This window comes from Apostichopus japonicus, chromosome 5 (genome assembly GCF_037975245.1).
Source record: "Apostichopus japonicus isolate 1M-3 chromosome 5, ASM3797524v1, whole genome shotgun sequence".
Taxonomy (NCBI): Eukaryota; Metazoa; Echinodermata; class Holothuroidea; order Aspidochirotida; family Stichopodidae; genus Apostichopus; species Apostichopus japonicus.
In genome coordinates, this window is record NC_092565.1 from 7770583 (window position 1) to 7793477 (window position 22895).

The 22895-nt window shown below is 34.5% G+C and overlaps 1 long non-coding RNA gene across 2 annotated transcripts in view; it reads left to right on the top strand.

The window, feature by feature from the left end:
* LOC139967494 (uncharacterized) overlaps positions 1–22895 on the top strand; it is a 137470-nt gene that overhangs the window by 65917 nt on the left and 48658 nt on the right. For both annotated transcript variants that reach the window (XR_011793013.1, XR_011793014.1), the window contains one exon: positions 17548–17601. This is a non-coding gene — a long non-coding RNA (uncharacterized lncRNA). The remainder of the gene's footprint in view (positions 1–17547; positions 17602–22895) is intronic.

Genomic DNA, 22895 nt, shown 5'->3' on the forward strand with positions numbered 1-22895 from the left:
GGGGGGGGGGGGGAGAGGAGGCCTGTTGTAACGTTCACATTTTTGTTTTGTTTATTTTTATTACGAAACTTCCCTTTTGGATCCATGCACGCAGCTTCATTAGTAATGTAAATAATTGTATTCCATATGTAGGTTACGATATTATTACCAACTCTATTTAATCACCTGTTTTGGGTTTGCAGATATTTCAAAATGCGCACCTGTTGTCAGTGTCACACCAATGTTATATATGGTTGTATTAAATTACACTATTGTATCATTCATGAAGTAATATGTATGTGAGAATTCACAGGACGTAGAAGATATTTAACAGGAGGTACACATGGATGCATGTTCAATCCGTGTGTAAATATTTATATCTCATTCAGGCCAATTATGACCACCTGTTGTTTATTCTAAGGTAGCGCTTTTTTTGTGTGTGTTAGATATTCAAATTCTCACAATAAAAAAAAAACATGATGAGATTTACTATATTGTAAATCAATTGGAAACAGCTAAGTTCACAGATTTTGTTCATCATCCTAAAAAGGGTTATTTCAGGAGAGTATTTTAGTTTTGATATGTCATAGTCAAAAGAAACATTTGACTGCTGAGTGATGTTTCTGTCGTTATTCCAGTTATTAGGTTGACAGATATTCAGTTTTAAATATGATAATCTCTGGAATGCTCATTTATGGCTAAATTGATGATGACAATGATGGCTCCTCACTGGCTGACCTAGTGAATGTAAGTGTTAATCCATTGGTTTCAAAGTTTAACTACTCAACCAAAACATGTTCCTTTTAACTTCACATGACCAATAGACACATACAACACCTTTTGTTTGTGACAAAATTGTAAGTTGCATTTTAAAAATGTTATTGGAGACCATAAGAGTGTTATGTTTTTTCCTATGGAGTTTTGTGTTGCATATGAGGAACTGACCTTAATGTTGTCTGTGGTAGACTAAGTAAACCAGCCACTTTAATTGATGAACCTCAGATGTTCTTAAAGTGTTGTTCTGAAAAATTAAAATTGGTATAGAACCGTAACCTGGGTTGGATGCTAACAGTGTTTTTAATGGCGTACAGCATATCAACAACAATAAAAAAAATCTGGGCCTTATTGTTACCCTTTAAGTAATAAGTGTTTTTGTGCTTATAATTCCAAAAGCTTTGACGTAGTAAAATATGTTGCTTGGTATTTATAAAGAAATACACTACATATGAAAAGGAGAGATTTTTTTTCTGTCATTATCATTCATCTTTAAACTACCTGAGTGAAACTACTGAACAGCCTTGCAGAATGATTTTTGGCATCGAGTAGCTTAAAATATAACCAATAATCTTCGGTTCTTTGTGATCATTAAAACTAAACAGCAATGCTTGAGTAACCGACGTTCATTTGTACTAATGAAGGAAAAGCTTTTCCAAATTGTTTCCTTTAACACATTATTACATCTCTATCGTTCAGTTCGATTTTTGTTCGTAACACAACAACAGTCAACTAAACATTAGTCAAATTGGAGGAATCAAAAGAACCTTGGATGAACTTTAGAGCAGAACTCTCATACATATATTTGCAGGAGAAGCAAGAAATAATATCCTTCTAGGGAGGGGAGTTGGGAGGGGAGGGGAGGGGAGTTGGGAGGGGAGGGGAGGGGAGTTGGAAGGGGAGGAGTTGGGAGGGAGGGAAGTTAGGAGGGGAGGGGAGTTAGGAGGGGGTGGGAAAAGGTGGGAGAAGTATGGAATTGTCCAGAATATAGATTACATTTTGCAAAATATATTAACACTGACTTGAATCAAATCGTCAGAAAAAGTGCTAACTGCTAGATAGTTGATTTTGGAAGAAACTATCTCAAAGTCTCAATGCAGAAGATTCAAATGCAATACATGCCTACCATTTGAGAAGCTAACTGGGCTGATGTCAAGACTTGACAAAACCATCTCTTATACTGATATCATTCACAAGATACTTTAAAACAATATTTATTAGTCCACAAAACATTATGATGGCATATGGTCACATCACCTCAGCCATATGGCTTTGATTGTTACTTTTATTTTTGTAGAAAAAAACAAGCAGGAGTTACTTCTTTTGTATGGATGGTGAAAATATAGTTATAAGAAATCCACAAGAAATATCCAACAATTGGTTTTCTTGGTGTATCAAGAAATAAGAATACATTCATGCTAAAATATTTCCTCACACTGTAATAAAACACTTTAAAAGAGAAATTATCTGTTACCATTGACCTTTCTTCAGAAAAGTTAACACAATTTACACATACTGTAGCACTCCATTCCCCTCCCCCCCTTCCTCTGTCCTTCCTCCTCTCCTCCTCTGTCCCTCCCCTCCTCGGTCCCCATTCTGGTAAAAAATACAGTGTTCTCATGTTCCTTTTTCCTGTAGGCTATGAAAACAATAGCTATGAAACATCAGGAGTTACTTCACAAAGCTGCAACTATCATAATGTGTTAAATTTTAATTTCATAATGTTATATTATTTTGAAGCATTTACACTATTTTTGACATTTTTATTATTTTTATTCTTAACTGTCATTAAATAGTAACACTAATTACATATTTGCAAGTGATGAGGTTAACTTCCAATTATTCAAATAACATTACATTTGTTATTTCTGTGAATGTTATCAGAATTAGATGGATTGATGTTCAGATGCTTTTGCTCCATCGTCAACTTTTCCCCATCCAGATGTTTTTTAAATTTTTTATGTTATTGTTTTCATAATGGTATGTGTTAATCACGTCGTAAACAGGAAATGGGAGTTATTCATTAACTTTCCGATATATGGTCCAGCTAAACTATGACCTACATTTTTATGGGCATTTATTATGCAGAGGCATCGATAGACAGAACGACCCCAATGAAAGACTTTAATTATGTTTTCATTCATTTTAATAATTATGCTTTATTATGGTTGAAATGGAGAAGATGAGGATATGTAGGATCAACACTATGGTTACAGCAGGGAGCTGCGTTTGAGTAGCAGCTCCCTGGTTACAGTATCAGTTGCTAGCTATTTGTTGCTTTCTGAAGTGAGAAGTTGTTTCATCACTTTGTTTAATTAAAGCCTGAGGGAAGAATGCAACAAAGTATTAACTTGACTGATCAAGGTTCCTGAAGAATTAAAATAAATTCAGTTCTTATTTTTAACAGAGGAAGACATGAAGCAAAGGCATAAGCATAAACATGATTTTTTGGCAGTAAAGAAAATTCATGATTGAAATAATTTGGTAATTTTTATTAGGAAGATGCCTCAAAATTTTGCATATTCGCAAACTTGAAATAAAACATAATGGGCTCATCGCAGATAAACTTAATGCTATCATGTGTTATCTGTGATGCTAGGATGTATCGAACAGAACGTAAATTACCGAAGTCAACACAAAAATTGTTTGTTACCAAGGTCCCTGTGGACCCAATGTAATTGTCAAAAGCCTCGTTATTACTGGTGTATTATGAATCAACATGAAGAATTCCAATAATGCAATTAACCCTGGATTTATTCTGCACCAGGATATATATATGTGATCAACGACAAGAAATCATTGTGAAACTACATATCTTGAAATTTGTTCTTGTCGATGAACAATAAACCACATGTTTCCTCTGAAGTTGTTTGATTAGCATTGTTTTGTTTTTTCTTTTTTTGTGTTCCTTTCTTAATCTTACAATAACTTGTGTTGTTCACCAACAGACATTGCTGTTCAGCTATAGAACACTAATGTAGTGATCTCACAGAATCTTATATCAGTTCTCACCAACTAGTGTTACTGTTTATCTGTACTACACTAATACATTGATCTCACAATAGCTTACAATGTTACTTACTTTTACTTTTACTTACTTTCGGCCAGTATTTGGTTTACCTTTGTCCTGATCTGTTTGTTTATTTCCCTACTTCAAACTTCAATTCCTCTCTGGTAGATTGACAGGATAAGCATGTTTATTTTTTTGTTTACTTTGATATGTACCGTTTCATATTCGTCCTTCACTTTGTAATATTTTACTGCAAACTTGCAATTTCCTGTATTAGTTTTGAATAAAGTATTACTTGCTTACTTTAACAGTAGATACAAAAACAAGTTGTACGTATCAAGGCTGACTGTTCACCAGTGGCATAACCAGTCGGGGGGGGGGGGGGACAGGGGGTGGGATTTGCCAGTGAAATATCTTGCCTCCCAAACGACATTGGTGGGCAAAGAAAAATATTCGCTGAAAATTAGAAAATGCATTTAAAGGCTCAGTTAAACCAGTTCATGGTTGGCGTGAATGCGTAATTGGCCGGAATTATCAAATTAATACCAGCCGATTGCATCTCAAGTTAACTATTTTCTTATTATTTTGATTTCCGTCATCGCTATGAAATGCCCATTCCCCTCCCCTCGCCACACATGCGAGATAACCTGCTACCATGCTTGTTTGATCTTGAGTATGTTTATATCATTGTTATATCGAACATCCAAAGTCAATCTGATATTGTTAGAGCATGATGTATTATGTAATTTCAACATCGCACATGTGAATTCACACAGACTGATCAGTCGTTAGAATAGGCTATCCGAAATATTGTTTCCAATGACCTTACAGACTTAAGCTGATTAATGTAATAAAACCGATGGACTATGGTGCTGGCAGACAGTTTTGTAGTGGCTGAAAGAATGAAGCTTAACTTGATGAAATTGAGCTTCATATACAAATTTATCTAAATCATAATTATTGTGAAATCATATACAATGAGATAGCTTAAACTGTACTGTTGAAAGAATAGCCGAGACCAAACTGAGAACTTCAGAAAAACTGAACCCAATTGTCAAATCCAATTGTTTATAGCACCTTTTTTTTTTTAAAGTAAAATTGATTTGCAAATAACAAATTTTACTGAAAAATGATTCATCCAATTATAAAGAAACACATAGGCTTTATGTAGACAAAGGGTGAACGATACAATTATATACTGTAAACAGTATGAGAATAGAGCACACAGGGTTATCAGCTAAGAGTATAGTGACTTTCTTGAATCGCATAGATTTCACCCGTTATATTACAGAAGTTCTGGCAACCATGCTGTAGGCTGTAAACTTCAAACTGGTGTCACACCGTCATATTGTTTGATTTGTATTACAGTGCCACAGATTTGACTAGCTAGGTCACCCTAGAATTAACTTCTATTCTGAGTGAGTTATTACCTAATTGAATGATTTCTACTCAATGTATCAATGTTAGGCTAATCATAAGCAGTATGTTGAACATTTTAATATAATTTTACATGGCTGATTGGATAAAAAATGAAAGCTCTGAAGTCTCTTGAGTTCACCATATCACATAGCCCCCCCCACTTGAACTCTTTGCCCCCTCAGTCCCCCCTCCCCCGATGAGAAAGTCTGGTTACGCCACAGCTACATTGTCATGCCGAGTTTAACACATCACAAACTCTTCAGATACGAGACACTATACTGCTTTAAAGATTGTCATCGTGATCCATTGCCTGCCCTAGGCATATTAGTTGCAGGAGGAAAAGTAATTAGACTACTAGAAGGGAGAACATGAATATGTCTTTTTGACAAAATGTTTTCAAAAAAATTGCTTTCAGGATTTCTATTTTTTTTTTATGCTTGAAGTTGTATCAAGTTTCTACAAGAGCATGAAATGCTATGTAGTATGTTGAATAATGAGTGTGCCAGGTGGATCAAACGTGTCCAAAGATAATATATGTGAATAAATATGCTTAGGGTTACGCTGAAGTTATGTGTGGGTGAAGTTAGGAGAGTCTTGTGGCCAACCAATTTTATGAAAACATAACCCCTATCATATTAAATTGTAAGTGGAGGGAAGTAAGCTGTCCTAACCCTACCAACCCTCTCCTGCCCTCCCCCCCCCCATCTCCGATTCTTATTCAGCAAATTGTCTTCATGCTTCACCAGTAGCTAGGGTAACCACAATACGACGACATCAGTATAAGTTGAACAACTCACACTCAACTATCTGAAAGATAATGTCGCTGTTTGAAATGATTAGGCACGGTTATTTCTATAGAAACCTGTTGGAGTTTGTCTCTTTTGATTTATTTGAGGATTGAATTCAGAGCAGGCAAGACATCAAAATGTCTCATGGGCTAAATCATTAAGAAGTAAAATACTGCCCTCCCTTGTATGACAGTGCCGCTTTGCTTGCTTTTCATTATTTCTTGCTTCCTCCTTCCCTTCTCTCCCCCCTCCCCCTTTATTCTTTTTTTCAGTATTATTAAACAATTTATTACTTCTTAAACTGAGTAGATGAATAATTATCGAAACTAGCACAAGTCAAATAGCCATGTCATAAATTGATGTGCTAAATCATTTTATAGCAATATTTGAGTGTTAATTAATACAATGTTTTTTGTTATACTTTATAGATTAAATTTAAAACAAATGTCTCAGAATTTAGTCAAGTTACTCTGAAACTGATACAAAATCCTTTACATTTTCTTTTAAGTACTTAATGATATTAATCTGGTAATTAAATTGAAATGACAGAGAGGGATAGGTCGAGGAAAGAAAAGTGAAATACATCACAAAATAGCATTCATCTTCACTTATAGAAGTTTCATTGTTTAAATTAATGATTCCAAATTGTGTTCAGTTTGGATAAACCTGTTACAATATATCTCTCAAAGCGAGCCCATGCCATGACAGGAGGGGACTTTGGGGGAAAGGGGGGAAGGGGCAGTTGGTTTGTGCCAAAATTAAATGTACCAAATATGCCGCAAATTGTGGTTAAATGTTTGAAACAGTTTGAATAACCTAACCTAACCATTCATTGGAAATATGATTAGTACTGTCAGTTTTGTAGTCAAATATAGTGGCGCCGAATATATCATTCAACCTACAGGGTAAAATAAAGACATTCCTGTTTTTGGAGGAGATTGTGCCTCTTGTTTGCAAATTTGGAAACGGTAGTATTTAACGAAGCATTACCATGCAGGAGACAGTGAACCTGAGTTGAAGTATAGCTCCCTGACAAAATCTTCATAGATAGCCATATTTAATTTTGTTATGTACTAAACAGTTTACATTCATGTCTGGACTTGTGGCTGGCAGTAAACAACTTGAAAAAGATCTAAACATTTACTTTCCATCTCAGCTAGCTTTCTATTTTTGAGGGTGGGGTGATGGAGAGGTGGGGCTGAGGATCAAATTCCTTCATTTAATCAGATCTGTTTTGATGTATCAACCAGCTGTATGTGATAACCACAGGAGTTGTACTTTTTTTGTAAACATTCCTACTGTGTATTATTATTATTATTGAAACAAATTTGACTTACTGTTGCTATGTGTGCACATTTCACCCAATATTAATGGAATCTACCGTTGTGCCATTGGTCAGGGTTGACAGTAAAGCCAGGACTGAACTCTAGCTAACCTACTCCAAGTAACATATCATTGGATGTTGATTTACATGCTGCATGCAGGAGGAGTAGTAAGATAAGTGGTTTACCTGCTGCAGCAACTGATACATGCATTCTATAACTGCCAAGAATAAATTATAAAATGACTGTAGAATAGCACATGAAATTTACCTATAGCCACATGTAGTAGTACATGATAATAGGATTGCTTCATGTCAGGTGTAACCCATACATGTTATTGTCAACTTGTTAGAGTTACTTGTTTATTCTAGTCTTTGACTCTTTACATGGAAAGCAATGTTATAAGTACACATTTTACAAATTCTTTAACTCAAGTAGTTGCATCGATTTGGTTATTGTTTACTTATGATTTTTTTTTTTGGAGGGAGATAGGGAGGGAGTGGGGAGCTGGGGGGGGGTGGATGGGGATAATATGTGTTAGACTATGATCTAATAAGGATACAACTTTCAATATAGTTAATATATAAAGTTTCTATATCAGCTAGATATAATGAAACTGCCATCTGAAATTTCAGTCTGGTTGCAAAACTAGGCATCTTTGGAATTTGATTGAGATTGTTAACTAATCAATAATTAACATGGATTTGGGGAAGATAAAAGAAAAATAGAAATAAATTGAGGAAGACATCTCAGTTTGATGAATTATGATCTGATTTTGAGCAATATTACTCAGTAAAGACTTTTGCAATATTTTGCGAAAGTAAAACAAAATTGAAACTGGTGCATGTGTCTTAACTTTGATGTTATTCCACCATTTCAAGCTACTCTGCTAATTCATGTGTTAATTATCATTTTAAAGCATAAATATAGTAGCACAGTGTTTTTACATATATATACATAAGTAGCTATTTTACACAATTAGCAAAGCTTATAGGCTATGGTATGCGTGCTAGCATGAATCACATGCATGATTTGTCACATATTGAGCTATTGATTTTGTCACATATATTGATTATTGATTTTTTGGAGTCAGGTCTGACTATAGCCCTATCTCATATTTTTGTACTTGTGATAACATCAGTTTATCTGAATATACAGATGACAAGGAAGATGACAATTGACCAGCTGTATTAAAAAAAACGTGGCTTAGTATAGCTCCTAATTTAAGCTTGATAAATATATTGCTAACATTGAAAAATTTGGATATTTGAGGTTCTCATCTTATCCCAGTCTCCCTCCCCTCCCCCCCTCCCACCTCCTTTCCACTTCCAAATGTTTCACAGATATTGAGGAGTTTTGAGTAATACTATCCTAATTTTGATGTTTCAGCATTTGTGCACCATTATTGAATTGCAATAATATTTGATGGACACTGAAGTCCTTTAATGCAATTCCTCATGTTAATGCTGTATATTTTCAACCAGTTGCCCCATCCTTTAAGGGGCCTGTATCCTTTCCGACCTTTGATGTTACACCCAGGAGATCACAAAAATACTGAGTCTGTAAAGTTGTACTCACTATAAACCTACTAGTAGTCATACCAATGGGAATGTGTTTTGTGTGGCATTTCAAGGCAGTTAAATATCTTATGTTCCATGTGTGAATATTGTGCACAAAATCTTCACTTGGACTATCAGTAAGCTGCTACATGCAACAGATACCTTGGTTATCATACTTGATATTCCATCCTTCGACCTGAAGTATGATTGGACATCAGTGACAAAAATTGCTTGATTTTTCAATTTCTGCTATATATTGATGTAAGATTCACTGTTTACATATATGCATGAAGTTCATGCAAATTCAAGAAACAGGATTAGATCAATCTCAGTATTTATCCATATATGTATACAACAAGGGAGTTTATTCAGTTGCATGCAGGGACATATAGTTAGTCTCAGATATTTTAGCAACCAATGATTATGATTGGTCATTGTGCTATACAAACTATAAATATTCATATTTAAAACCCGGAACTTGTATGCGTATGCAATATATGACAGGTTCTCATGGTATTTAGCAGAGAGCGGGACCATTTGTAAGCAAACGAAATAAGATGGAAATATCCCATACACAGCATTTTGCAAAAGGTACTTGTAAAGGTTGGCCAATTTTTTCCCATTTCTCTGCAAATTGATTTTTTACCTTGTTTTATGTATTAATGTATTTTTCTAAGGAACTCTTAAGGGGTTCCTGAACAGATCCATAATTGCTTTGCATGCTATTTAGTTGATTTGTTTCTGTGGATTCTGCAATAATAATAATATACATAATAGAGCTTTGGCCGGCCCACATTCCTATCCAATTCCTCCCCTGCCACATCCCTACCTACCCTATCACATCCCTACTCTCTACTTACTACTGTTTTTTGTTTTATTGGCCTTTATATAAATATTCAAGTTTTTCCATCATTTCTCCTCTCTTTCCCATAATATGTTTTGAACATATGTTGTTGTAAAAAAAAAAAACACTTCCCACTTTTCCTATGCCTCACTTCTCTACTGTGATCTGTTCACCCTACCTACTTTCCTTCTGTGATGATGTGTGCCCTCTTTTCTTTACCATTTAGTTACCTTTCTACTCCTTTAATAATGAACACCAATAGCAGAAGTAGTGACCCCAGGTGTTGGTAGTGAGTGACCAGTTGCAATTTGCACAACACACATTTTTGCCTTTAAAGCTTTTGAGGTCACATAATAAAAAGCCTGAGAATGTATGTGTAGGGTCAATGCTATGCTTGCAGAAAGCTGGCCTCACAATAGAAAATGGTGCACCACTTTATAGCATGCCTGTTGGCGGTGAATTTTCATACACTTGACTAATGTTGTTGAATGGTTTGGCCGTGACATGGCAAAGGGTGTGTATTACACATCGTCACATGCTTTGTTGATAATAGCAAATGGAGTTTTGGCCTTGAATGAATGATAAAGGTTTCCATAGTACATATTTCATACCTAGTGAAAATGTAATTTGAACAGCTATGACTACAATTTGTATTTTAATAGGTAATTGTATGTTGTTGGTAGGGTTTATGTGGCATTGTTAGCAGTATTTGCAAGTTGTTGCACATTTTTCATATCGTTAAAGGATTTTTTTTATGATAATTTTTTTCTACCGTAATTTGTTTAGTATCCCTCTGTGGCTTTTTCACCCTGATAGATGAATTCTTATTGATGTTTCTATGCTATATACCAATTATCTGCAGATTCATGAAAAATGTCTTGGGGCAGTTTATGGACAGATGTAGTGAATGGCTATGTGTGTGACACATATTTTATATCACACTGTATGATCAGTTAGTAAATTATCAGGCTAAAGAAGATATATATTTTTCACCCTTTGAAGAATCTGTCAGTATGACTCTATGTATACCAGCCAAGTTTGTTCCAAAACATTATTTTATAGTTAGACATGAAATGAATTCTTTTATGGAATACATTCATAAATAACATATCAACATGAATAATTCATGACAAAAATATGAATAATTAAGGACATAGGCTAGTTAGCAAATAATTAATGAAATGTAAATTTATAGTAAAAAGATATTGTTCCCTCTAGGTCAAATATTAGTAATCAACAATATTATTGATAAAGGTCATTTTGGAATTTTTGATAACACCCAAAGTTTTGTCTGATAAAGTTATTGTTATAGTCAAGTCAATTCATTTCATATAATTAATTATTATAAAAACCAGAGGTGAAGTGGAACTTTTTTGTTGATCTTTAATAACTATATCTGTTATACCACATGTGAAACATTTCATACATATTTTGTTACTATATAGACAGAATTAGTATATAAAGGACCAGCTTTATTTTTTAATTTTAAATCATTAAAACAACATCAAATACTAATAATAATAAGAAGAAGAATACAAAAAAATACACAATTTTTAGTGATACTCTGTAAATGTTTGAAAAGTTTCTGCTTTTCTTGCCTCAATAAGTGGTAATTCTGTGTACATCCTAAGATTCAAAGCACCCAAGTGCACTCTGTACAATCATAACAATTGGGTAAACACGCCCTCATTGAGTCCCAAAAAAGTCGAAACTGGTCGTGAAGTGGAATTTTTCTGGTGTGTTGATCTTTATCAATTAATATATATATATATATAAATATATATATATATAAATTATATAATATCATACTGATGTTTGATTTGCAAAAACAATGATGTGATCAGTCTGTAGTTAATATAATCATAAAGATTTAATTGGTTGCGAAATCTCCGAATATCGTCCTTTGCTGAAATTTTAAAATTGTAAGTGAAAAGTTTGAAAGTAGTTACCCACACTGATTTATTTGATTGCCTATTTTCATAGTCGTCACAGGATGGGAATAATTTCAAGGATTCAGAGTCTCTGGGACAGTACTTTTGAAGACTTCTAGTAACTTTTGAAAACCAAAATTTGGGCCATGTTTGGAGATATATTGTGGCCATGGTAATAAGAGTACCAAATAAAATAACATTACCCATTGAAGATATTGAAGCACACAAATCCACTGGAGCATTTTAAAGAGGGCAGGGCGTTGCAATGAAAAAAGGTATGACACTTTGCTGAAGGTGTTACTGAGAGCAGAGGGTTGCTATAGCATCAACATTGAACAAATAGAACATGGCAGAGTTCATATACCTTCATTTTGTGTACATGTTTCTTTTTTTCAAGTTCAAGGAGAAAACAAACTCAACTATGATCATTTGTCTGTGAGATTACAGATACTAATTGGTATTAATGATCAATTGTTGCAACCATGCAGCTATAAGAAGAACCTTAACTATCATCAAACATTTGGATATCATGGGTTAGAGACTTGAACAAGTCTAAATATGACATCAGTGAGCTACATGTGTGGTTAGTCTAATTGTGACGTGAAGCTGCATATATGCTTTGAATTTTGTGATGTAATGTTCAACATCCTTGATAAAGATACTAGTATTTCTGAAAAAGATATTCTAGTTTTCAATATGACTACATTTAAAGTGTTGTTATGTGACACATAAAATACATTAAATCACCAGCTACCTGCAAAATCGGTATCACATGTTTTAGCAAAGACAAATTCCAGGTTGGGGATGGGGGTGGGGAGAGGAGCTGTATAACCCTTCTCCTATGTTCAACTGCACCAAGTTTAGATGGAAGTGATTTAGTGGGTTGTATATATCACAGAAATGGAAAAAGCTTCTTTATTCCTTAATTATATGATCCTTGTACACCATATTTGACAAACAAGTTTATTGTCTCCATTGATTGTGCTTAAACTTTGAAGATATTGCTAAAGTTTCAAATCTTTGACAAGGCACATCTGCAAATCTATGATTGGTCAATCACAAAAAGTAAAAATCAGTAAATCTCTGATTGTTCAGTCACAGCATATTTGAAGAAATACCCGAATCTGGGATTGGTCAGTCAGTTGAAACAAAAGAGAAAGAGCATCATCAAACTGAATGTTTATCTTCTTAAAAAAAAAAAAAAAAAAAAACCTGTGTAAGTACATAAAAGTTTGATGGCCTTACATAAGGATGATAAAGCATCCATATTCAAAGGCAGTCTGAGAAGAATACTTAGAAAAGCAAAATAGGTTAAATATAGATACAAAGGAAAGACACAGACCCAAACAGGATTTATGTGTCTCTCCCTTTTTTGGGGGGGTTTCGTTACCTTCATGTTTTCCTTTTGATTTTGCCTCAGTTTAAAACTGAAATAACTCTTTTCATATGTGTTAGGTCTTTCATTTTGAACAATTTTTATTTTAAAACATCAGCATCACTTTACAAAGTAAAAGCAGTCATTATTCCAACTCCCCCCCATCCCCGCCTGGCCGAAGTTTAAAGATGAAATAATATAAAAAGCTCAGTGATATAGCAGGAAGCTTTTATGCCAAAATGTCACTTTCTGTAGGAGTTAATTGCTGTGTGTAAAAGGACTTAAATTTCATAAAAATTCATAAAAACTCTAAAAATGAAAGGAAACAGCAACTTGTCAAGTCATTCCATGAAAGACATGAAAAGAAAAATGATATTAACATGGATTTTTATGCACGATAAAGTATGAAGTGTATTTGATATGATCCTATAAAATAACTTACAGTTTACCAACTGCTGTCATCAAAACTTTGAAAGTGAAATTTAGATCATCGCTATTCCGAATTGCTTTATCACAAACATTTGAAGCATAACTTCATTAGTTTTAATGTTACTGTTTGCCACAACTCGGCGACCTTTCGATAGTCATCAAGTTTCATTTTTAAATAATCAAGAAATTTGCAGTTTGTTTCGGTTTTGAAGATTGCCTAGATTTTTTTAACTATTATATTTGATTTAGCATCAAGAACATGAATAGGTTTAGGATTGAAACAGGTCAGGTTAACCTTCGTGCCTTATAATTTAAATAGAAGTTCTGAAGTTTTAGTGATGTCGTTATGGCGATGGAGCTGAAAATGCCTTTAAAGTTTTCATCATAATGAGGAGAATAATATTCTATAAACAAGTCATAAATTGAAGAAAGAATATTCACAACAAAACATTCCAAATGTGTCACAAGACAAAATAACAGTAATATCATTATAGGAATGTAAAGTTTTTTTAAGTATATCTGCCACTGTGACATCACGGACCACATAGTATTATCCACTTAAAAGTTCTTGGAGTCAAGACAGTTTTACCTGGTGCAAACAGTGTATATTTATTTATATATATATATATATATATATATATATATATTTATTTATATATATATATATATATATAAAGTTGGTTGGTTGGCGTCTATCTTGGCGCAGAGTGCTCAATGTCCGGTGGACAGAGCGAAATATATGTTGAGACTAGTGGAACACTAGTAGTTGTAACTCGGAGTTTCATGCGTTGAGCGATCATCAGACAACTGATAGCTTCAAGTTAAGCTCCATGTGTATATAGGCTCAACGCCTATATATATATATATATTTATATATATATATATATATATACATACATACATATAATTGAAAACGAAATGAGTTGGAAAATTTAGAACAGTGAAAAGACTTCCAGCCTCCACCAGGTTTCTAACCTGGCCTCCCGACTTATATGCAGACACCCTAACCACTTGGCTATGGATGCTGATTGTAAATGTCCAGTGGTTCAAAATCGGTAAGGGAGGCCATAATTCCACTGTAGGCGTCTGTCACCTGTATCGAACATACTATTTCTGGTTTGGTGAGATATTTGCCTTACTCTAGAGATCAAACATCTATGTATCTGCAGTTAAGAACAAGATAATATTTAGGTGGGGTTTGCAACTAAAAGAACAGTGTAGTATATTGATCGCTTGCTTGTGTAAGTACAGTATACAGTCACCTTATCTGCCATTGGTATATTTCTTTAAATTTTACTAGAATCTGAGAATCATTACAACAGGCTTATGAAAAATGCCAACAATGTTACCAGCACATTGCTGCAGTAATAGCGAAATAAATTTAAATGAACTTTACTAGTTGATGCATTTTACTCAACCATATGCACTTTTGTTATCACCTATTCTGTTATCGTGACTTTCGTCACCAAAAACAAAACAAAACCAAAGAATTGTTGATAAAACTTAATTGAATATATTGCACCAGGAATAATTTCTGATGTTTGTGTGCTATTCATTCTTTCAGCTGGTTCTCTTATCAGTTGAGCTGAAAAAAAAAATCACCATGACAAAATTTAAAGGCCTACATATATCGTCTACTTGAAAAGACCACTCAAAAAGACATAATTTGGTTCTCAATTTTTTGTCAGGTTGAACAAAAAGTACAGAGGCAGTGTTTTTTTATACTGGTATGTTTTGAAACTGCAGTCTTCACTAATATGATGACATATTGGTGTAATGATGTAACAGAACACATAAATGTCTGTATTAGTGCTGTGCTAAGAAAAGAAAAAAAAGAAGAAGAAAAAATGAAAAGTGGAAAAAAAAAAAACATATTTGGTGAAATGTCTCATTTAATTGAAACATGACTAATGAAAGGGCTATTCCCAATGACAGACAATGTTACACCCTATCACCACTCTTTATCTGGAATGTTTGTTGAAACCTCATCTCCATTTCTTGCCCCTAATCACAGATTATTGGTTGATTGAATGTAAATCTGGATGATGTAAAGCTGGATTATTCCATGGAGTGGATTATCACAGTTGGTGGTATGTGATTGTCATCACTGCAGATGAGCGGTACAATCACCATATTTTTTACTAGGAGGGAGTGGGCCAGGATGTTGTATGGTACAGGGAAGGGGGGGGGGGCTCTTCCCATTGAGGAATTTGGGTAAAATGGAGGATGCTTAGATGAAACATGGGGCCGTACTTTGTAAGTTTTTAATTAATGTTGAAGAATTTTCAGCTGTTGAGGTTGTGCTTGATAACTATGTTGCATATTTTGGTCTTACCGTGTGCTACGATTTTTTCAAATTCATTCTCTCTGTCTGTAGGGGGTTGGGGTTGGGGGGGAGGGGGTTGCAGAGCCACCTTGATTTTATTTGATGCATAAATAGCAGCTATGATGAAATATATCTTTGTGATGTTTGTTTAGAGTTAAAGAATTCTCTCTTAAGAATATCCTCAATTTTATTCCAATTCCTGATTGGAAATGAGAAAAATTAAAATATGGCTGTAGTTGAGAATGAATACTGGAATGGCCTTGACAGCTCTCATGTTTGGTGTAAACAGATGCTTCCATGCTGTTTACTCAGATGAATTACACATACACTCATTACAACTACTACTAAGAACTGCAGAAAATTTCCACTTGTGTTCACTGACAACAATTTTTGGATGATGATAATTAGTCTGGATAATTAACGAGTTCACACAAAAGTGTGTTTGTTGCCGGGGGGAAACATGATAATGTTATATTATTAATCCACCTCTGCTCAAAGCACAAGCAAACCTGAGTTACTATTCTGTTTTGTTCTAAAACTTTTCCAACAGTGCGGGGCTTTCATGATAATGGTAGGCACATGTATCCAATGGGCAAATTAAATTTGGTATTGTTTCCTGCTGAACTAATCAAACTTGAAACTATGCCAAGTTAATCAACTTCATTAAACTTCAATGCCAAAACTAAAACGAGTTCTTTTATGATTTGAATTTGATAATTAGACAATTTTCATATTGTAAAGCTTTGTCTAAACTTATACTGATATTTGTTTTGAAACACAGTATTAGAACATTTTCCTTAAACACCACTGTATTAAAATTGTCTATGGACACCTATGAACAACATTGTCCTAAACACTCAATTATGCATTTGAAACCATGAAAACAGCTTTAATTCCCACCAAAGATTGACCATTTTACAAGTCTTCCCTTAATTCTACAAATGTACAACGACCTCATTAGTTTTTTATGACTGCCGAAGAGAAAAAGTAATTTATTTCCTAAGTTTTCTCAACAAAAAGGCCTCTTATATGATCTTAAAAATATTTTAAAAAAAGCAACAGTTCCATTGCATTGGAAATTCTGCAAAGTTCATCAGTATATTATTTTTTTTTTTTTTTTTGTCTTTTATTCTCTAAAATTGCTAAAAATGTCCTAAATGTACTTACCTAGCAGTGATGACCTATCAAACTATTCCCAGACAAATTGTGAATGTGGAATAACAATGTAAGGCCTGATCCTGAAGGGAAATGCTTGAATGTTTAAGTACAATTAACAGTCTAACCGAAGGGAAATGGTTCATGGGTGAAAATAAAAACGGTCTTGCTATGTCTATGTTGTTTATACAGAGATAAGTACTGATAACTTGTCCAGCATTTGAGTTTTGTCAATAATTGAACTAATATTTTACCAAAATACAGATTGGATAAATATTCAAATAGATTGCAATTGACCACAATAAGACCAACTGTAGGTTAAATAAATGAAGTAGTAGTAACTATTGAATTAAAAAAAGATATTTTCAAAATGTAGTAAACTTGGGAAAAATGTTCATACTAAGTTTCAAGTTAAACATATTTGAGATCAAACTGGCAAAAATTTTCAACATTTTGATTTTTACCGACTTCACTATTGGATTAATTCAATAATTAAGTCACTTGTCTGATTATTTTAGATTTTAGTATTGATATTAAATAGTTTATCGAAATCAACACAACATTTACTGCTTCAAACCTTAGCTGTAAAGTGACCGACCCCCCATGTTTATTCTGTGCTCTTCTTATCCCCAACAGTTTCGATCAGCCAGTAGACTCGGGGAGCATTCATTGATTGGACCTCTTGAGCAGGTAGGAGGTTTTCTTAATGGTTTATCACATAATTGTCTGTTTGCTCTTTAACCAATCATAAATTCTGACTCATTTTAAGTTTTTTTTTTCTTTATTAGTTCTTTTTCTTGTTTTTCCTTCTTTCACATTCACCATTGGGTTGTTGGTATAGTGGTTACTGTGATATGTAAACACGGTTCTAAACTTGAATTCATCCTGTGGTTTTTGTCTAATCAATCAAAATTCTATATGTGTTGTATGCAAAGCTTTTTTGGTCACAGGGGGTGCATTGTTATATCCAGCACTGGAATAAAGTGTTTGGAAAAGGAAAGAAATGCGTCTGTACACTTGATTAGTGCCAGTGATTTCTTTAATTGCTATAGTATACATCCATTGAAAATCACAAACAGGCTGCAACTTGTTTTTTTCCGTTCTATTTCTATTCTTTCTATTCTTTCCTTTCTGTTTTTATCTTTCTTTCTCATTTTCAGTTCTGCAAGCTGCTGTTGTTCACTACAACCTTTTTTTAAAATTTCTTTACACACCTTTTTTTTTTGTGCACAGGTCAACTAGAAACCTCGGTCCATGGAACTCATTTTTTAATGGTTTCAAAGTTCAGCTACAATATATGTATACAGTTTGTGTATGCATATAGAGAGACTGTATAGTGTATTGCATTGTTGCAAAGAAGGGTATGGTAGGGGGATACTAATAAGAGAGATTAAAGATTGATTAATTCCCAACCACTTTATCATATATGTTATAAATCATATATGTAAAGAACAAATTGGAAAAGTTGGGACTTCTCCAGTATTATGTGAAGTAAAACATGTTGTCAAGCTAATGATCGGTATAATTATGGCATTCTAATATTTATATACAGTCGGTGCTGACTGGTGCTAAATGGGCATCTCAGGGCAGTGCCCATCTGGAATTTCCAAAAAATAAGAAGGATCAGATCATACAAAGATGAATGAAAACAGCATTAATGATTCTGCTATTTATCAACTATCATTTTCAAAAATATCCTTATCAGTTCTAAAAAGAGGATAGTTTGTTTCGATTACATAGTGCCCTTTTTCAAGAACAGTTCTTGTTTTCTTACCCATTATACCATTCATCGCATAGAGATCATGGGGCAAATTTCAATCTGCACCACCACCACACTTAGTAAGAGCTTGCATACTTAATTTTATCTGCTGAGATGAGGCATGCTGATTGGTCAGTTTCGCCGAAATAGAGGCAGCATTCGGCTTGCCCTCCATGTACGATGCTAGTAAACAGTATACCTACAACAGTATTAATGCGTCTGACTACGGTGCCCGTATATATATGTAACACTTCTACATACAACAGACCCCTAGTTAAATACACTTGCGATATGAATACGGTCAAAACTAACTTTACAAATTCATCTATTTGTGAAGCGAATATTCAAAGTCAAGCGAGTAGGACCAGATAGGGCGTGTATACTAACTTTATCGTCTCCACGCACGTTTCCCCCAAACTGGTGCACAAAGTACAAATGGCTTACAGGGTGTGCCAGTTCTGGTAAGATTTGTCGCTTTTCCTTGCTTTTCGGGGAAATAATTACAAGAAAAACTTTGGGTGCAGCCTGGTGTAAGAACCCCTCCCCCCCCCACCCCATGAGTGGGTCAGGAAATAAAGGAAAGGAGATTAGAACTTAGCAGGGAATTTTAATAAAATGGTTAACTTTTGCAATCGATGTAAAAAGAAGTATAAAATGTTACTTTTCAAGCGCACTCATCGTAGATAATCGTCTCATTATTACTTTCTGTATGACACCTTGAGTGGATTTATTGTTCATGCAAATCGATCGGCCGTTAGTCCAAGTTTATTAGTAAAACAAAATGGTCAAAATGTGTTTTGTGTGGTCTGTTTAGTGTGCATCCAGTGCTATTTGAAGATAGTTACATGCTTCATTCTAATGCCCACAGGTTTGTCAATCCCTCAGAGTCCTATTCGGGCCCCTGGACCTCATGCTTTTCTGCTCCACTTCCGGCACCATTGGGTCATTCCAACCTCAAACTCAACTTTTCCCTGTCCACTTCTCCCCTTGCCCCGCCTCTCCTCCCCTCTTCTTCTTCTTCTTCTTCCTCTTCTCCCCTTTCTCCTCTGACTCCTCTGTCTATCCATCACCTCCCATACTTTCCCCTAAGTTCTGGGGTTCCAGTTACTTGATATTTCAAATACGATAGTCCTTTTCTCATTACTATGAGAGCTCAGTGATATACATACAAAGATTTATTAACTATTGGAAGCAGTTGAATCAAGGTTGTGTTTGAACTCAAACCCAAAGGGAAGGAGTAGATCTTTATAGCACACTAAAGCCACGATATGCTTTAAACTTCAAAGAGGGCCTTATCGTTCATAACCCGCAAAAGATTTTTCCCCCATAACATTTATCGAGCCATTCTGAATGTCACCATATCCAGAAGAAAAGTAGCCTAACATTTTACTAAAATGATTTTAGCAATGTTGAACATTTTTGCTGTAGACCTTTTGAGCTAGTGAGTAGAGGTAGAATTATATACCTCTTGATCCAGTCAGTACCTTACATCTATATACTTTCAAGTTGATAAAACATACTGCAGTTATACAAAAGTTAACAAAACTGTGATTGATAAAAGTGATAGAATTGATGCAATCACATCATCTGCACACACAAGAAGAAATATGTATGACTCACATACTTTTGTCCTCCCTTCCATTTCAAAGCGCTCAATAAACATCGACAGGTCAGGGCAGTTTCCTTTTTAGAGTTAATTCTCACATTCATGTTAGGAACCAGTCAACCAGAATGAAAAAGAGATTGTATCAAATTCGAGCTTTATGCTCGTCTCTAGACATAATGGCATCATACAAGTATTTATCAGGAGAAAGAAGTCTTTCATATCAATGCAGTTTGGAAGAATTGTACTTTTACTTATAAATGTAAATATTGTGCTTCATTAATTCATTCATTTTTTTTCCAGAAAGGTTTAATCTATTTTTTAATCCAAACTTGGTTTTAAAGCTGCTGTCAACAGTCAGTTGGTAAGTTTTTGGTAATTTTACCACAATTATCAAAATAAGACTAAAATTAATCAAACTGAGGAAGACATGCCCTATATGTCCCCTTCAATGAACTGACTTCACACCATGCATAACTAATCCCAGGGTAGGGGCACAATTATAACCCTTGGGAATGGTCACAATTATAATGCCAGGAAATGGGCACAATTATAATGCCAGGCAGGAACTTGGCAGTTATAATCCCAGGGACTGGGCACAATCGTAATCCCTGGAAAGGGCACAATAAACTTTTCTTATGAATTTTTCTTTGTGTTTTGGTTGAGTGGGCTTATGGATACGAAATAGTTCTATCATTTCCATCATGTTAACTACATTGTGCTGGTGTATATGACTTTGCCAGCATGTGATTTAAAAGTAATCTGTTGGCCATATTGGAAGCAAGTCTGAATTTTTTTTGGGGGGGGGGTTGGGGAGGGAGAAGGGACCCAAACCCCTGCAATGCCCCTCATGGCTACTCAACCATGTAATCAGGATATTGTAAGCGGCAAAATTCTGATCTGTTTTTGCAAACTAACCGTTCAAAATGACAAGACTTTTGCGACCTTGAATGACCATGTTAAATATTGGTTACAAATTTCGTAAGGTCTGTTGGTGTTGAATTTCACCGTGTGACTGTTCACCAGTAAAGCAGTGCTTTAGCAAGCTCACCAGAGTATTACTCAAATATAAGACTGCAATTAATCAACATGACTATGTATGTGATATCTTTAGCAAATTTACTATTAATGAGGTTGTATTAGTGAATGTGATTCCAACCTTGGACTCTTTTTCATGTTAGTCACTGCATGTAAAAGGCAAAGTGGAAAGTTTCAAATTTCAATGTTTGCTTAATTAATGACAAATATATACAGCTATCTTTTACATAAAGACCTGGCTTACATCTTCTTTTTTTCTTCTGACAATTAATTTTTTTGTGTAAAAGTAAGTTGGCCTGACGTTTCGATCCTAGCAGGATCTTCTTCAGAAGCTAAATGACACTTATTCTATTACACAGGCTCTCTATAGTGGATAAGCAGTTTGCTAACAGTTTTATTTTAATTAATTTTTTTACTCAAACTATAAAAATCTTTTTCCAGTCAAATCCAATCTGGATTATGAGCGTGCAATGTTTGCTATGAATGACACAATTTATCTGTCAAAATATATCATAAAAAAAAATCATGTTGACATGTCCAGCCCAGCCAGGTAATGTCTCGCCATAATTTAACTGATGCATCCACATTCATGATACATTAAACCAACATTATAGAGATACATACCTTGAGAAAGGGTTTAAAAAAAAAAAAAAATGTTTTGTCTCAATATTAATTTGGATATGTTATGGGGATAATTGAGAAGGATGTATAAAGTTGTATCTAAAATTCTTGTCGAGAGATTTTCTTTGTCGCATTAAATGTTTTCTATTTTAGTTTCATTTTCAAGGAAACCATCAAAATAGGGTGATGAAGTTCCTTGTCCGAGGAAGTTTTACACTGATCACCCCCTGATCACGCCCTATGTGGATCTCTGCATCCTCCCATCTACACCATCCCCTCCTCCCATCCCCCACCAACCAGCAAACCCCTCTCATTAGTTATCCAATTTGTCATCCTTAGTACAATGTACATTCAAAGGAGTACTTTGACTGGATTGTATTAACTAATTATGGAAAGATAACGACCCTTTATAATCTTCATTTGCTGTTTTTCATGCCCCCACTATGTCATTATATTTCATCTTAAATGTAAGTTGCGAAGCGTAGGATGTCTTGAGCTCATGTTTCTTTAACAGAGTTGGTAAATGCGGCCTTGGCTGAGACAGCTGGGGATCTGGTGACTGCCTGCATGTTGGTCTAAATTTACCCCCAGCCCATTAAATGGCTTTATTGATTGTTCTATTGGAAACAATATGAAAGTTTAAGCATGCATGCTAATATATCACTAAACCTTAATTTTGAAAAGTATCGTTCCCCAGTGGTTCTTAATTTCCAGATTATTTCTAGACATTCAGAAGTGGTAACTAATAGACAATGAAATTTCTCAGTGAGGAAAAAAAGTAGTTTGGGGCTAATTAAAATGTTGGACCATCAGTGACCATTATTGGACTGATTCTAGCATATTTGAGGACTATCACCATCAAAGTTAACATGGATAGAAACTATTTAGTTTTCTTGATTATATATAACAAATGGTTATAAAGTTGGTAGACCTTTCAAATAACACATCAATGCTTAGCCTCAA